Source organism: Pseudopipra pipra, chromosome 15, assembly GCF_036250125.1.
Source record: "Pseudopipra pipra isolate bDixPip1 chromosome 15, bDixPip1.hap1, whole genome shotgun sequence".
Classification (NCBI taxonomy): Eukaryota; Metazoa; Chordata; class Aves; order Passeriformes; family Pipridae; genus Pseudopipra; species Pseudopipra pipra.
In genome coordinates, this window is record NC_087563.1 from 16641286 (window position 1) to 16649542 (window position 8257).

Here is an 8257-nt window from a genome sequence, read left to right on the forward strand (position 1 = left end):
TTGCCACTGCCCTGCATGCCATGACTGAGGCACTGCAGAGCCTGGTTTGTGAGGCTCCAGGGGCACCCCCAACCATGGGTGTCGTGTGCTGATGGACAGAGCCAGGGCATAAATATGTGATGATATATTAAGATATATCACGTACCCACTGCCCTTGGAACAGGGTTCTGCAAGCACCCAGGTAATACCTGCAGGCAGGGGTCTTTCTTTTCTCAAAAAAAAAAAAAGAGAACCAATGAGCAAGGCACAAATGAGGAGAAGGAGAAAGGAGCTCTCAGTGCCCTCCCAACACATGCTGCTGCTGCTGGCTACCAGGGGTTTAATTCATTTAACAAAGCTATGATAAATGGTTGGGTAGAATGTATCCAGGCTTGGTTGAAATAAGAAGTTTGCCCCCCCTTGAGACTTTGTTGCTCAGTAACCCACTTTTTTGGGACCATATTCTGTCAAAATGCTCCAGTTGAGCTCTTGGTTTAGGTATTCTAGTCCTTGGTTTAGCAGAAGTTCAGTCATATAGAAAGCAAGCAAGTCTCACCTAATATGAGAGATGAAGCTTACAATTTAAAAACAAGGTGGAGAAAAATAGCAACTTTTCTGTCCTAGGAACAGAAGAAATTCCCAAACAGTCATTTCCCTGGGCTGGGGAATTTGTTTTGATTTTTACCTTGATGTTCACTAACTGAAAGCACGAAGATCCAAAGCCTATGATGAGAGCAATAACCATTCCAAGACATTTACAAATGACCCTCTTAACTGTTTATGAGACATTATCTGAGGTAAAGCAGAGTAGGAGAAATAAACTTGAAGTAGGAAGAGCTGGCTCGCCTCCCAGATGGAGCATGATAAAGCACCAGTGTCAGTGTTTCTTCTCAGTTTTATGGCAGCCTTTAACTGCTTGGTGTTTAGGATTTTTTATCAGAAAACGGAAAGGAGAAGGAATGGATCCAAAGCAAAGAGGTTTTCACAAACAATATTCTCCAAATGACTTTATGTGAGCAGATACTGTGTTATCTGGCTATCAAGATAACACCATTTATTTTTTTACTTGCCACAGCAGCCTGCTGCTCAGATTCCCAGTCCTGGGATGTACAAGGAATTCCTGAGCACAGCAATAAATTTTCAAAGGGATCTGGATGACCCCACTGCTTCTTTCCTATTAGAAAATATCCTGAAAAAGTTGATCTCTGGTCAGATTTACCTCATCAAAAAGATTTCTATTGTCTCTCTTAAACTGTGTTAGTTGTCAGTTCCCATATTTAGCAAAGCTCTCTGGATTTTGTTCATCTCTCCCAAAAGGTTAAGGAATGGCCCTTCATGGAACCATGGGAATGGGATAATTTTTTTTACACAGTAAGCTCTCCTGGAAGTTGAAGTTATATAAAAAATACCTCACTTCTTACTTTTCCTTAGCTCAAAGTATAAATAACCTTAAACCACAATTTTTCACTGTCCCTTCACAATATTTTCGAAACTATTTTGAGAAAAAAAAAAAAAAGGGTAAAACTCAGTTGTTCCAGTTTGTTCATTGTATTGGATATATCGGATGAAAAGCTTCATGTTTCTCTATTCCAATTTTACAAAAACTTTACTGAAATGGTTGTCAAATTCACAGACTGAACAGAGTTTTGACAAACAAAAATTCCTAGATGCATTTAAATAACATTTTTCTCAGGCTTCCTCATTTTTCTCAGGCTTCCTTGCTTTCTCGTGCAACTTGGAAATGCGTCAAGAAAATGCATTAAAGAAATCTGGCAAACAGGGGAAAAAAATAAAATACTTCAGAAACAGAAGACTTCAGATCATACTTTACACATAAACAGAGGGCTTGGGTGTTCCACCCCACCAATGCTCACAACACCTCCTCTGTCACATGCCATGAGCTGCCAGCAGGACCAAGGGATGGGCCCTGGGAGGAGCAGAGCTGAGGGAAGTACTGGAAATCCTTCCACCTTCTCTGACTGAGGCTGAAATCAGTTCATGAGGACAGAGCCAAAGAGCTGAGGAAACTCCATGTCTCGGCACCCCTGGAGCCAATTTTTGGTTGGATCCAACATCACAGGCTTCTGCCAAGTCCGGTGCAAATTTATCATCAGCTCTCTTAAAACCGGTTTTATTCTTATCCCTCATTGATTGGTTGGGTTTAGCTCCCTCAGCCCGAGCTACTGTCCTGAGGCAAACGGGGAAACCACTTCTCTTGGAGAATTTACCTGAGAGTAAAGCACTTTGTGGGTTGTTACAGCAAATGATGGGTTAGAGAATAAAAGAACCAGCCATTCCCATGCCATTAGTGCCCTCAGTCACTCTGCTGCATGACACACTCCCACAGCTGATGCTCCTCTTTCTTTCTCATGGAAAAACTACATCCCTCAGAGCAGCATCGCTCCTGATTTCCACCAGAACAGCTGAGCTCAGGCTCTGATCCAACAGCAGCTTGTTTTATTGGTGTGGGGCTGCCCAAAGTGAGCTCTGTGCTTTGCAGCAGGTGCTCCTGGCAAGCTTTGGGTCACCCACACGGCTCCCGTGGTGGATGGGCACACACAGCCCACCCGGGGATGGGATCGGGATGCCCCAGGGCTGCACAGCCATGTGGGAGCACACAGGGTCTATGTCAGTGGCAGGGCTACTGCTCCAGCCACACACCAGATGCTGGAAATCCTGGATAAATATGTAAAATCCCCTAATTCCACTGGTATAAAATTTCCAGGCAGAAAAAAGAAGACGTGTCCAGGGAAACAGTGCAGCAGCCTGGACTTCAAGCCTTCAGTTCCAGGGATTTCAGAAAGCCCTGAATCAAAATTTCCACTAACACCATTTAAAAATATACCCTCCCCAGCCTGCAGGAACCCAAGTGAAGAGCTAAGAATTACGTGAGTCCACAGCAAGGAAAAAAAAGTCCCAGCCAGGCCCTGAAGGATCAGAACGGGTTTGGGGATCAAGGAAAGGAAAGTGATGCCATCTCTGCAGTGGTGGGATTTCCCTGCAGAGGTACAATCCTGCTGGACTTTGCATCTTCCCCACACACACAACCTCACCACCACAGTACACATTTGAACTCACTCCAGTTTCTCTCACGTTGAACCAGAGCTGCCCTAAGTCATATTGCAGCGTTTGACCCCGTTTTTCTTCTTTGTTTTCACATCCTAGTTGTGTTTTTCTCCAGATGAGGATAAAGTTCATGGAAATGCTTATGTGAACCACCTCTTCAAACAGAAATGACTAGAAATGTTCATTCATTGCACACCTTTTAGCTGCCTAGACAAGGAATAACTTTTTTTTCCAAGTCCAGCCACCCAGTAAGAGGTTAAGAAACAAATTTCTCTGAGATTTTAAATTGCAATTCTCCTGCCTTCATTATTTACTTGTAGAATAAAATATAGCATCCAACTGTGAGGAAAGGAGTAAATCCTTATACTTAGCACAATCCCATTCCAAGCAAACCCCCAAGATCTGCACCACTTCTGAGCACAGCCTAATGGCTGCAAACATTATTTTAAGCGTCTCAGCACATCTCCACTGACAAAGAAAATTAACTACTTTGTTTGAGATCTGTGAGTTTGCACTGAGCAAGCTGATGTCTCTATAAAATGTGTCCCACTGCCCAAAGCCCATTGTTCGGGTACCAAAAGCTCTGAGTATTTTGGGTACCAAATGCAGCCCTGAGCCTGGGATAACTCATTTAGAGCAGGAACATGCTGTCCATCTTCACTGCCTTTGACTTGGTGTTTGCTTGTGTAGGTCTTGCTCGAGGGTATCTGCACCACAACCCTTTGCACTCTAGATGTCTTTCCCAGACTACACATCTTTCCCAGTGCAGCAAAGTTAACCTCAGTAAAAAGGAAAAAAGGATGGAAAATCTCTTTCACAACGTGATGCAACTTTACAATTTTTGATTCATGTCATCCAGCACGAGGTTTTCCTGGACATGGAAGTGCTGTTCCCCATTTGCCTCTTAGAGCAAAATGAAAGGAGAGCCTGTGATGCTCACAGTGTGCTGCTCACGGATTAATGCTGAGAAGAGCAACTTGTAAAATAAAAATGGGGGCTTAAAAAATAAAATAGCTTGACAAGGAAATACTTGAGCTGCCTAAAACAGATTTATTTATACTTTTTGGTAAAGATCACATTTTAATTGGGGTTATTATTCACGTGAACCTGGAACTATATAATATTATCCAATAATACAGAGAATCTGACACCAAAACATGTCACAGCACATATTATATTTGCATTTGCCAGGCACGGAATCCCATAAATTGCTGTCTGATAAAGGTCTGCAGTTCAATGGACAAGACTTTAAACAATTTGCAGGGGATTATGGATTTCGACATACAACATTCAGTCACGGTTATTCGTAATCAGATGGTCTAGTGGGAAAGGGAATTAAGCCTCCAAAGCAGAGCCTGGCCTGAGGCTCTGTTGAACTTGAGAACAGTGCCTTCCAAACCTGGGCCATCCTCCACGAGAGCCTGACAGCCTTGGCTATTCAAACCTCCCAAGGAAGGTGAAGCTGATGGAGGTGTCTCTGAAGATAGGACACAAATCATCTCACAGCTCCAAAGATCCAAGGGGATGTGCAATGTACTGCATCCACGATGTCATTTGGGGACAGAGGAGATTGAGATTTTATGGCAGTTGCTCATGTTTCCCATAAAACTCAAAGCTCACACGGGGTGACTCAGGAGGAAGCAAGGGGCAATTGCAAGTTATTTCCCTGGAAACAGGGACCTGAACTGGAAAAGGATTCAGCAGCGCCACTGCAGGACCAAAAAGCAGCAACAGGGATGGAAATGCTCCTCAGGGCATCAGCCCAAATACCCAGAACTCCTGAAAGATTCAGGAAGCTCTGATACAACAGTCAGTGACACCGTGCTCCCTACCAGCACTGCAGCACACACGGGGCACAGTGGAAAATTTTCAGGCTCGTTATCAAAAAGGAGGGTTGAGTAATCCAGCACTGGCGCCTCATGCTGCAGCGTGGGAGCTGATCCCAGCCAGCGTGCCCTGGGCTCTGCCACCACCCTGCAAGAGGGATGCTCAGCCTCCCTGGGGCACCTTTTTTCCAGGTCACATCCCAGACTCTGAGGAAAAACGTGAATGAACTCCCTATTTCTTCCTCATGCTTCATTTGGTTTAATCTAAGCTGGGTCTTGTGGACCTGGTGGCTCCCCCAAGGGGGTGGTCGTGGGGAAATGGGGACCAGCCTCACCTTGGAGAAGCACAAAGCCTTGGCAGCCAAGCCTACTTGAAAATGTCATGAAATCATGATTCCAGGCAGGAAGACCAGCTCTGGGGCTCAAGTTGTGAGTTCAGTTATACCGCCCCTCTGCTAACAGTCGTAATTAGGGGTTGTGGATCACTGCCAGGAGCACGTGCAAAGAACCCAGTAAAACCCCAGTGTGTCAGGGTTTGGAATTGTGCCGTCACGGAGCATTTCAGGAAAGAATGCACTTAATGGAATGAAATGGTAGAAAAGGAATAAAAGCAGGTGTTGCTTTCACACAGGTCTCTGCACACATTGAGAGCAAAAAGAAAAACAGGGATGAAAAGATGGACCTGGGTGTGCAGGTATACCTGGAAATGAGGACTAATCTAACTACCTTAGGCTGTCTTTGCCTTGGTCTGTTGTCTTGGAGCTGCTGAAAAGAGCAGCAAAACATACAGCCTTGAAGATCTTGAATGTCAGCCTGGACACCAAGGTTATGCTCAGCTCTATCCAAAATTTCCACAGGATCATTATCTTTCCCTCTTCTTTCTATGGAGAGTGCTGGAAACCACTTAAAAGAGTGTGTGCTGGATGTATGCAATAAGACCAAAGCTTTCCAAGTGAACTGAGTGCTGGCAACACAATCCAGGTTGGGAGCAGTGGGAATTGCTCTGCTCCATTTAGTAAGAGTAGAAGAGCACCACATCAGTAGTACAAACAGCCCTGCATCCCACTGCCAGGAATCTCTGCTGGCAAAGGAAGGAAAAGAAAGAGAGACTCAAAAGAAGCAGTACACATGCTTGCACCCCATGCTATGGCAATATCTGGTTCAAGATATTTTAATCTCTGGTTCAAGATATTTTAATCTCTTTCATGATTAAGAAGCATAGTACTCACAGGCTGATCTTTGTTTTCTCCTTGGGGTCTTGCTCTCTCTCTGTCTTGCAAACAAAGGGACCCATTATCTTCAGAGGGACCCTGTGAGCTCCCACACAGCACAGAGCAGAGCAAGTGAGGAATTCCACGGAAGTCCACAGGTAAAAAGTCCAAAAGAGATTGAAAGTCAAGGGTGTTCAACCTCCCTCTGCACTTCTAAACACTCATCAAATCATACTGGCCAAGCTTTATAAATTTTTATCAGTTTTCTGATTTAAGCAAAGGCAAAGTTTGGTTTTCTGTCCCTCCAAAACACCAAGAGTTACACTAAGCTGCAAATTCACATGGAAGGGAAATTTTGATTTTGCACTGAATGGCAAGAGCAAAGCAAGTGTTAAACAAAAGACACTGACCTGCTTTTTCCCAGCAATAGTAAAGTCATCTCACTTTCCTTCTGCTGTTCACATTGCCTTGTACAAGTATTTAAATCCTCTGATGATATTGTTCACTGGGACAGCTCAAATATGGGGCATGGCAGGGGGTGAAATAAAACAACAAGAAATTAAAGTGTATCCTGAGAAATAAAAAGATGTTTCCTTTTATCTGAAAATAAAATGTTTCCTTTTATCTGAAAATAAAATTAATCTGATATAAGAGCTGCCTGGAACAACTCTTGACAGCTACCAACAACTCCTACAACAGCTAGTGCAGAGCATTTTGAAATGGGATACAGTGACATCCATTTTACTGATGGGCTCCTGAGGCAAAAAAGGCAAGAAATGACAGTCCACACACTCACCCTGGAGAGCAACTGAATCTGGGGGCTTTGCAGGTGTAAAACCACCACAGAAGATTGACACATCCTCCTCACCTTACCAGAGCTCCATGGAAGTTTTGTGGAGCAGAACTGACACCTGTGTTAACTTCTATGACATCAGTGATGGGAATGAGGCCATGTCAGTATAAATTAGTATTAGAGATGTGAGCCAAGCCTTGTAGGTAAAAGCCTTGAAATTCTTATCTCTGATCCACCTGTCAGCATGAAAAACAAAATGGTCAACAAGCATGAAATCCAGCTCCTTAGCTACTTTTGGCTGTGAATTTAGAGTAAGGAAGACTATACCTATTAAATGATTAATGTAGGTCTTCCAAATAGTCATGGAGCTGGGTGCCATGAGGATTTTTTAATACTGCTCGAGATTTTTCACTGGAATTTTAAGTTTTTGCTGACTAATGACTTAAAAGTTCATTTAATAATTCCATTATACAGAAATGGCACTAAGGAGAAGTGCACACTTCTCAGCCATCCACTTGCCTGGACAAGGGGCAGGGGTGACCTTAGTCCTGCCTGGACCAGTGTTGGTCCCTGAGGGAGGACACCCAGGAGCTTTCACATCCCTGATGCTTCCAGCCATTTGGACACTCCCCCTTTGGGGCTTGCAGTGAGCCTGGGACACAGAGCTCATTTCCAAATTGGCTCCAACACCTGATTTCCTCATTGGTGCCATAACAGCCAGGCATTCCTTAGGGTGCACTATTCTTCTTCTTGTTTTTTTAACATGATTAATTGTCCCCATTGACAGTTCTAAAGGGTTGGTTGGTTTTGGTTTTTTTCCCCTCTGATAAGACAAAAACGTTTGAATCAAACAAGCCTTGACAAATGCTGGAGATACACACTGTGCTGAAATAATGAGGGAGCTCTTTCACACAGCACCACAATATGTATGGACAAGTTGTTGCACTGGAGCAGTATGAGCTTGTCAGATCTCAGTGAAACGGTGTTCATTGAAAGAACAGGTACAAGGAAGAACAGCAGAAAGTATTCTGCTGTACAAACATGCAGCCAAGCAAAACCTTTGGAAGAACAGGACACAAGCAACACTGAACCATTTTCTTTACAATACTGGTGTCAATAATGCCGCTCACAAGAAATTGAAATATTTTCCTGCAAAAGAGAAAAGCAGAAATTAAGTCTCAAATTTAGTCAGGCCCAGATACACAAAACAGAGAGGATCAACAGCTGCCAATGGCTGCTGCTTTGCAAACCATAAACCTGAAACAAGCAAAATAACAAACACGTTAAAATACATGGGTTTATAGCAAATGTAGACAGAAGTATACAAAGTTACGTTTCCCAAGTCAGTGAATTGACTTGTGTGTATTCTTAATAATGTTAAT

At 43.5% G+C, this 8257-nt stretch overlaps 1 long non-coding RNA gene across 2 annotated transcripts; it reads right to left on the minus strand.

The window, feature by feature from the left end:
- Nucleotides 1–1508: 1508 nt before the first annotated feature.
- LOC135422736 (uncharacterized) lies at nucleotides 1509–6964 on the minus strand. Of its 2 annotated transcripts, XR_010434560.1 has the most exons (4): nucleotides 6879–6964; nucleotides 6493–6596; nucleotides 6101–6181; nucleotides 1509–1748 (listed from the first exon to the last, which is right to left on the minus strand). It is a non-coding gene; the product is annotated as an uncharacterized LOC135422736 (long non-coding RNA). The 2 variants fall into 2 exon arrangements; XR_010434559.1 differs by lacking the exon at nucleotides 6879–6964 and having other exon boundaries at nucleotides 6493–6677.
- Nucleotides 6965–8257: the final 1293 nt, after the last annotated feature.